The sequence below is a fragment of the Myotis brandtii genome, unplaced genomic scaffold (genome assembly GCF_000412655.1).
Source record: "Myotis brandtii unplaced genomic scaffold, ASM41265v1 scaffold639, whole genome shotgun sequence".
NCBI lineage: Eukaryota > Metazoa > Chordata > Mammalia > Chiroptera > Vespertilionidae > Myotis > Myotis brandtii.
Window position 1 is genome coordinate 338,663 of NW_005370452.1, and position 10,082 is coordinate 348,744.

Sequence of the window (10,082 nt, forward strand, 5' to 3'; positions counted from 1 at the left end):
TCAGTGGATAGAGCGTTGGCCTGCAGACTGAAAGGTCCCAGGTTCGATTCCGGTCAAGGAAGGGCATGTTGGTTGCGGGCACATCCCCAGTGGGAGATGTGCAGGAGGCAGCTGATTGATGTTTCTCTCTCATCTAACTTTCTATCCCTTTCTTTTCCTCTCTAAAAAAATCAATAAAATATATTTTTTAAAAAAAGATAGATGTACAAACACTGTGAAAACTAGAGTTGTGAAAAGCAAAGCACTATCCTAAATATAGTATGTCAAATTAGAATGCTGTTTGGACGTATCTCATAATTGAAAAGCTAATTCAAAACAGTACACATGTATCTCACTTAGAGGCAGAGAAGAGCAGGACAGCAAAAGAACCCGTGCGCACTCTACACTGTACACTGTACCAAGCACTGAAATTAGCAGCCAATTGTTAATCGTGTTTGCTCATGTAAATGATCATATGCATAGGATTAAAAGGCCTAATTTTATAGTGTTTGCCTTTACAATAATTTAAGAAACAAAACTGATTAACTTCAACTAAACTCTGGTAAAACTCCCAAATGTGGGCATGGAAAGGAAAGAAGTTAATGGATGATTCCCTAAATTATAGAATTTCTACTTATTTATTTCCATATAATAGGCATTAATTAACATTTACTCTACATCTATCTCCTTACTATTACCAACCATTTTTCTTGCCTAATGCAACAAAAATGACTAATAAACTACTGTTCAAATAAAATTTCACTATTAAAAGTATGTCCAAAGGGACTGCTTTAAGAGAACACTAACTTTCCTGTTTGTGAAATATTTGCATTTATTACAGAATTTCTAGAAAGATGCCCAAATTAGCTGCCCATTGGAAAATCATCTGCGAAGGTTCTTCCAAATGAGCAGGACTTGAGCACTGTGGTCTGAAAAGTTCTGCAGATGTTTCTGACAGAAAGGAGACAGCAAGATTTCAGTGAGTTAAAAGCAGCAAATTTTACCTTCCTTAGTCGGTTACCATACAAAAAAGTGGAAAGCACAGATTTAATTCATGTACAAACTGCAAGTAAACTTTTAGAAAGGATTTTAAACATCCAATGGGTCAAATGCTTGTTCTGCTCCAGCAAGCTGGTGAGAAGAAGGTCGGGACTGGCATGTCAGCCTGCACGAGCACATGCATAAGAAGTCCACAAACATAAGATGGTCTGCACAAAGCTGCATCTGACCACCTGAGCAGTACAGGTTTAGTGCTAACAAGAGTTGACAAACACTCTGGCTAAATAAAATACACCAAACAATAAAGTGAATTCATGGTCACCAATTTGGAAATGGTTAAATCAATGCTACATTAACTCACAGTTTTACATAAAGATTCAAACTGCCCATTGTTTAGAATAAATCTTTGTTAATTTCAAGTTAAGAGCAATCTAAATGAAAGATTAGTATATCACAGCACAATAAAAACTGATAAAAACACTTACTAACTGTGCACTACTATTCTGCCATCCCCAAATAACACCATCTTCTGCAACTGGTAGCTGATAATGGAGCTTTTCCATCCAAACGGGAGTGATCTTGAAGTCCTGTGGCTGACTGTACAGGTCCCCCATAAGTATTTGTTCATCCTCTAGTTCACCTTTCACAACTGTGTTAGTCCACAGACAGCCCACCGGATATCGACAACCACCACCTGCCAGGCTTTCAGAAAACATCTGACCTGACAACCCTCCCACTGGATAATAGGAAAGTTCATTCAAACACTGGGAATACAATTCCTCTGGGAAGCTCTGCAAATCCTCTTTTGAGGGGTTTTCAGATGTATTTATAGTGTCTTCTGAGATTAATAAAACATGGTCCCCACTACTTGGTACTACCATTTCTTTGCTGCCACCTGGTATGACAGGAACTGCCTGCAGTACATCGTGAGGAACAGTTGTGTGTGTGTCCACTCGGGCCGGATCCACACCAACCAAACAGGAATTCTCAGCAAGAGCGTCACATAACTCTATTTCTTCAGAATTCACCCTTGAACTTCCCACAAAACCCACTTCATCGTTTAAAGCAGGCCCTGTAACTGTGGCTCTGGAATTTCTTTGTGTGAAGTGGTGTGCAAGTCTGCTTGTCCCACATAGACCTCTGCAATAGCTGCTGTTGGAGTCACTGTCTTTCTCACAGGAAAGTCCCTCTTCCACCTCTTCCCCTATCAGTTCCATTTTGTGTCCTGCCACCATACCAGTATCTAAGGTATCAGAGACTTCAGTGGATGTGCAGGAAACCTGCTCCCGTCTTGGATCTCCACCACAGTTAAAAGAGCAGGTCTCCTGTGCTTCTGCCATCTGCACACCTGAACTCAGAGGTGGTACAAGATGAAGATCTTTGTGTTGGCTGTCATTCACTCTGCAGGTTTCATCACATTTTTCTATTTGAAGTATTTCAAAATCAGGGGTTCTTGTTATACTAGAACTAGCACAAGCCAATACATCCTGACCGGGCACTGTCTTGCATTTTACTGTATTTGTTTCCCAGTGAAAGATTGTTCTAGAGTCTAACTTGACATTTTCTATGTCATTTTTACTTGTCTCTCTGTGGTTAGCCTTTAGGGATTGTTTTTCGGTATTTTCTAGTCTGTGAGGGCCACTAACTGAACTCTTCACACATAGTTCATCTTTTGCTTTATGATTCTGGCCTGTTTCACTCTTTTTTTCTTCAGTGCAGGTGAAAATAAATGCAGAGGACATAAAGTTACTCTGAACACACCTGGGTCCACAAGGAGACTCATCGTTCTGGGGCACTTTCTGCGAACTCCCAAGATCCTGTGTATCTGTTCTTTGACATAAGCCCTCCACGGTTTTTGCCCGCACTGCATGAGTTAAATCACAGATTTGGGCCTGGGCTATGATGGCCCCAGTATCTGCACAGAGATCTTCCTGACTCAAAGATCTTTCAAAAGCCCTCTTATCATGACCTTCATCTTCAAAAATGCTCATTTCATCCTCATCTTGATAAGACAAACTATTTTCAGGTTGCAAAGCCAATTCTCCTTTGCTTGCAAGCTGGATGCTCCCAGTTCCCAGGCTGCGATCACCATTGTACTGCCCCTCTGTCATTGCTGGCCCCAGGTATTCAGGTCTGGGGTCATCACTTCTGTTAGGGGCTGCTTCTCGGAAATCAGCATGAACAAGAAGACACTCATTTCCAAAGCTCGCTGAAGTGATACATCTTTTTGATCTGTCAGATTTGTTAACATCTAAATTTGAACAATCACTGTCTTTTAGAAATTTTATAAAGTTCTTTCCTCCTTCCTTTTCAGAGTTTAAACTCTGATCTACATTAGCTTTTACAGCCTGGGTTTCACCACTTTGTTCAATACTGGAAGTGTCAATTAGATCAATACCTGAGTCACCCATCGGACTTAATAGTACTGAACTATGGCTCTCTCCTTCTTCAGGGATGGCACACATGTATTCTAGTGAGTCAGTGTCTATGTTAGTATTTGATTCAGGTATTATGCCAACATTATGTAATGGATTACTTTCTGTGTAATCTGTAGGGAACCCAGTGTGAGTGTTTGCCCTTAAAGACTGAGCCTGCATGTCACCAGTGTTTCCTTTAGAAGATGGGTCGCTGTCAGTCAAAACTTCAAGACTAGGTTCAGTTTTTTCATTAGAGACTTCCTTCACTTCACTTGGACCTAGCAGGCCATCTGGGGATAGTTCTTCCTCTAAGTCCCCTGGACCTCCAGCAGTGTTATCTGGTGGCCAGGCCCCTCTGCAAACCCCCTCAAAAGTGACAGCTGAGGGGCTCTCTTCTGTGGCAGCTGCTCCACACCTGTGCACACATGGCTCATCGTCATTGTCCAGGCTTCCAGGATCTATAACACAGATACTGTAAAACTTGCTCTCTCTTGAATTCCAGCATCGTTTGTGATCCACACAAATGGGGTTTGCACCCTCGGTCTCACTACTAGACACATCTAAAGTATTATTCTCATTACCACAACTGATGTGAACATTTACCGTGATTTCTTTTTCTACTACAGCATTTTTACACGTGACAGAGTGATGGTACAGATGGTTATTTACAAGGGCTCCTTCCTGCACACCCTGGTCAGAAGGCCCTGGGACATGTGAAAGACACTCGTCCTCTTCAGAGCCAATACCTGCAGAGAAACTCCGTGTGCTGTCAGTGTCCACACACAGAGTCTTACAGACACTCTCACAGGCCTGCTCAACAGCAGCAGTACCTGAATTCTTGTCAGTCTCATCCAAATTTTTATACCTAGCTAGGAACTTATACATTAAAGAGGTAACAGAGTTAACCGGTGGCCTCGATCTGTGCGCCCATTTGTGCCCAGACCTCACAAACATCCTTGGCCATATATCAGTCCCAGCAGCTGCCCTGCTGGCTCCATATTCAACATTGTGCAGCTCCTCACCTTCCAGTGTATCAAATAATACAGATAAAGTTTTACTTATCTTGTTCTCCGGGTCCTTCTCCTCCACAGATTTTTGTAACAGGCCAGTTTTTTCATTGTCATTGTCACCACTTAATTCTTTGCTGAAGCAACAACCCATGTTCAAAAGTTCAAACACATCACAATGCCTGTCGGCACTGTCTAAGCTCCAAGTGCACCTCACACTAATTCTCTATGGTTTCTGACGAGAAGCCAACACCCAGACACCAAAAATAGCCCTTTGCACAACAGTCACATGTCCCCGCCACTCAAATCCAAAATCCTAATTACAACAGCCCCTGTTCCACGCACTAAAACCCAAACAACACATGGAACCCAATGACTCAGAACAGCAAAAAAATTTTTCATAGTATTCTTCTTATTCTCACAAACTCAATTAAAAAGTAACTAAAATTATTATACCTGCCAGAGAAAGAATTTCCAACCTCTTCTTTTTCTATAGTGTTTCAACATTCTCTGAACTATATTTCATGGAATGATGACAACCAAAGAAGTTAGCTTGTATAGTCTCCAAAGGGAATTAACAAAAATTTGCTCTTTAAAATTTATAAGTACTTATAATTATATCTAATTTTCTGAAAGAAATAAGATCTGTGGGAGTTCAGAAATAACAATGCTAAGCACAAAATTAGAATGGTGTCTGTTAGAGAAATATGTTGAAGCTTTATTTAAAGAAGTAAATACATAACGTATTTTTGAAGTGTGCTTGTAGAGGGAATGAAAAGATGAAACAAAGTAATAAGACATACAGAATAATAGTTTTAATAGTCTTTTCTATGTAAAAAATATAGTAAAACATCTTTTTATTTTTAAATGTATTTTATTGATTTTTTACAGAGAGGAAGGGAGAGGGATAGAGAATTAGAAACATCGATGAGAGAGAAACATTGATCAGCTGCCTCTTGCACACTCCCTACTGGGTATGTGCCCGCAACCAAGGTACATGCCCTTGACCGGAATCGAACCTGGGACCCTTGAGTCCGCAGGCCAATGCTCTATCCACTGAGCCAAACCGGTCAGGGCAAACATCTTTTATTTCAAATTTATATTTCAGGCTGTAATTTCTCTACTGAGGTCCAACCAGCCCCACCTGCCCACTTCACTGCTCACTTGAATTTCTGCCAAGTGGATTTTCCCTCCACAAGCCTTTACTTCTGCAGTTTTTTCCACCCTAAAATAAATGAAACCAATTGCTCAACTATCCTTGATTTATCTTTCCCTCACCCCAACATCTACAACATCCAATCCACAGAGTTGTGTGATTGAATCTACCTCCAAAATAAATTTGCAATCCATTTACTCCAAGTGTAAGCCACCATCATTTCTCACCTTCATTGCTTAACAGTTTTTTTATTTGGTTTCTTTGCTTCCATTCTTGACTCACTAAAACTCATTCTGTTAATGAGATCAAAATAATATTCATATATGTCACACTATTCCCCACCTAAAATCGTCCAGCTTTATTCCAAATTAATTTCATCTGCTCAGAGATGATGCAAAGAGTTGCCAGATGGCTGACAAGAGCTGGGTTTTGTTTTTGGTATTATTTTCTACTTATTGTTTCTGCTTTTAAATGCAATAACAGATGCCAATGAGGAAGTATCTCATCTTGAGAGTTTGGATTCTGAAGCCAGGATGCCTGGTTTCAAACCCTGGTTCTGCCATGTTTTAGTTGAGTAATCTTGGGGAAATTACTTAATCCTCTCCAGGTCTCAGTTCCTCTAGATAGGAACACTTTTTGGTGCTCACTGGTTGGCTAGGCTTGTAGTTACTACTCAAAAATTTGGGGGACAGGGAGCAGAGGGATGTATGATAAATAGGATTGTTATTTTGACTGGATAAATGCAAATCTGCTCTTGAATTAGTCAGACATTTATTTGGTCATCATTATGGCAATTCTCCTTTAACTCACACTGTGTCCAACTGGGGGAAAGACTAAACCTTAAAGAGACTGGTTCCTAAATCAAACTGCTAAGCATACTCACTGTCAATCATAACTGCAGACTACTGAGCATCAACACTCAGAGCCACGACACCAAGTAAGATGTCTACACATTTAGTGTGCCATAAGCAGTGCCAGTTAAAAAAAATGGTCAGAGCAACGCCACTGATAATGGTAGGAAAAAGTGAACAATGCAAATGTTCCCCCCTCCCCAAAAACCAAATGCTAAAGAATGCTTATCGACATAAAGAAAACACTGGGGGGGTGGGGGGGCGCACAGATAATAAAAATCAATGGAAAAAATATCCTTGAGTGAGGCTTAACCACAAAAAAAGTTCCTTCCTTTAAATAAAGTATAGTAATTTTAAAAGAAGACACTGCATGACAAGTACAAGGGGATATACAGATGATCTCATACTATATGGGAAAAAATGAGGTGAAATATGTATCTACTCATTGTACCGTTCTTTAAAAATGGGTGTAGTCCAGTGATGGCGAACCTTTTGAGCTTGGCGTGTCAGCATTTTGAAAAACTCTAACTTAACTCTGGTGCCGTGTCACATATAGAAATTTTTTGATATTTGCAACCATAGTAAAACAAAGATTTATATTTTTGATATTTATTTTATATATTTAAATGCCATTTAACAAAGAAAAATCAACCAAAAAAATGAGTTTGCGTGTCATAGGTTCGCCATCACTGGTGTAGTCTCTAATAAGATTTATTTTTTCTGTGAAGATGCTTAAGTTTTATAAATTAAGTTTTAAAGGACACACATACGAGTCAAGAGGGTCTCTTATGGTAACTTCCAGCTCAAGTATTTAACAATCCTATGAAAACCTGAAGTGTGCACCACCCTACAAAAGTGTTAAATAGTATATCCCCAATTTACAAAACCCAGTGTCAGAGATGCGATCTGCACAAGGGATGCTAGGGGTACTGAGTAGCAGGGCTAGACAAAGAACTAGCCACATGATATTCTGTTATAGGCCATTAACTCTTTTTTTTAAAATACATTTTTTATTGATTTCAGAGAGGAAGGGAGAGGGGAAAGAGAGATAGAAACATCAATGATGAGAATCATTGATCAGCTGCCTCCTGCACACCCCCTACTGGGGATCGAGCCTGCAACCTGGGCACATGCCCTTGACTGTAATCGAACCCAGGACCCTTCAGTCTGCAGGCTGACAAATTGAGCCAAACCAGCTAGGGCAGCCATTAACACTTAAAAATAACAAAAAAGTATGTGCAGGTAGTACTAATTGCAAGTTATTTCTCCACAGAAATGAAATATTGAATTCTTTTTTAGATAGGTCTTAACTCAATTCTCACCCACGAAGTAATTTACAGAAACAAAACAGACCAAAAACCCCCACAGAATCCAAAAGCTAGTTTCATGCCCAGCAACAGGTTTTAAAGACATTTGAATATTATATTAGACTGCAAATCAACCAGAGGAAGATTTGTTGTTTAAAAAAAAAAATTTTGTTTGTTTGTTTTTAAACTCTCAATGATTTCTGTATCATTTCCCTCTTAGACTACCAGAGGTCTTATATTTGGATTTTAAGTTACTAAAGCTATTATAAATTTCATTTTTATTAAATCATAGCCCCAGGACATGTTTTATTGATTTTTAGAGAGAAGGGGGGGATGGGGGGAACAGGAGACAGAGAGAGGGAGACAGAGAGAGACAGAGAGAAAGAGAGCAACACATCAATGAGAGAAACATAGATCAGTTGCCTCCTATACATACCCTGACCAGGTATCAAACACACAACCCAGGTATGTGCCCTGACAGGGAATCAGACCCACCACCTTTTGGTGTATGGGACAACACTCCAATCAACTGACCCACTGGGCCAGGGCTATAAAATTTATTTTTAAAACAATCAATGTAAAATACAATATGCAAAAAAATACAATGAAATATAATTGTTTGGAAGGATCTTTTTTTAAAAAAGCCTTCCTTATTAAAAGAAGATAAACAATTCAATCCCCTCTAATTTCTACATGAACTGCTTATAATTGGGGGGAATATAGGAGGTTTACCATAAATTTTGTGAGATTACTTTAAAATTTTTACTTTTAAAAAGATTTACTTTTTCAATTTTGTGTAAGATTTATAAGATCACATACAAGATTACAAAGCTAAATCTGGAATAGCTTCAAATGCGCCTGACATATGCAGACCCAAATGGTGTAAAGCAAGATTTAAAAACCAATAGCTGTCCATTTCCATACTCTTTCATTACTCACAGCTAAAATGTGAACCAATTTTCTTTTTTTCCCATCACCATTTATCCCCTCTATACCCTTTTCCACCTCCACCTACCCTCTCCGCACCCCTCCATCCCCCACTATCACAACAATGTTGCCTATGTCCATGAGTTCTCTTTTTTCTTTTTTTGCTCAATCCCTCCACCACCCCACCACCCCAACAGAGCTGTCTGCCTGCTCTCTATTAGTCTGTCTCTACTTTGCTTGGTAGTTCAGTTTGTTCATTTAATTCCACATATGAGTGAAATCATATGGTATTTTCTTTCTCTAACTGGTTTATTTCACTTAGTCACAGGACTAGAACAAATGTTTAAAAAATTTCTATGGAACCACAAAAGACACTGAATAGCAACAGTGATCTTGAGAAAGAACAAAGTTGGAGGAATCATGCTACCTGATATCAAACTAAACTACAAGGCCACAGTAATCTAAACAGCATGGTACTAGCATAAAAAGAGACATATAGGGCCTTAGCCAGTTTGGCTCAGTGGATAGAGCATCAGTCTGTGGACTGAAAGGTCCTGCATTTGATTCCAGTCAAGGGTATATATCTCCAGACCCTGGGCACATGCAAGAGGCAACCAATTGATGCATCTCTCTCATCAATGTTTCTCTCTCTCTGTCTCTCCCCCTCCCTTTCACTCTATCTAAAAATCAATGGGAAAATATCCTTGGGTGAAGATTAACAGAGAGAGAGAGAGAGAGAGAGAGAGAGAGAGAGAGAGAGAGATATCAATCCCAGAAATAAGCCCATGCCATTACAGTTAACTAAAGGCCCGGTGCACAAAATTCATTCACGGGTAGGGACCCTAGGCCTGGCCAGCTATCAGGGCCGATCAGGGCCTTCTGGCTGCTGGCCGGGGCCTTCCTACCCGGGTTGCCGTCTGCCAGCCAGGGCCTTCCTTCCTTGGCTGCTGGAGGGGCCTTCCTTCACTCCACACCACCCCCCTGGTGGTAAGTGCATGTCATAGCGAGTGATAGAACTCCCAGTCTCCGGTTGAACTCCCAAGGGGACATTTTGCATATTAGCCATATATATATATATATGATTAATATTTGACAAAGGAGGCAAAAACACACAATGGACTAAAGATAGTCTATTCAATAAATGGTGTTGAAAAAATTGGACAGATATGTGCAAGAAAAATGAAACTAGACCACCTTTTTACACCATATGCAAGAATAAACTCAAAATGGATTAAAGACTTGAATGTTAGACTCAAAACAATAAAAATCCTAAAAAAAAAAAAAACATAGGCAGTAAAACTTTGGACATTTCTCATAGGAATATTTTTTCTGAACCAATTTTCTTATACTAAAAGCTTACTCGTGTGCTTTAAAAAGTACAGGATATCAATACGTAAAGTTAATTATAAACACACTAGAGACCCGGTGCACAAAATTCG

General features: G+C 39.7%; 1 protein-coding gene across 9 annotated transcripts in view; it reads right to left on the minus strand.

Moving 5' to 3' along the window:
• LARP4B (La ribonucleoprotein domain family, member 4B) overlaps positions 1 to 10,082 on the minus strand; it is a 90,749-nt gene that overhangs the window by 61,024 nt on the left and 19,643 nt on the right. The gene's annotated exons all lie outside the window — the stretch shown is intronic.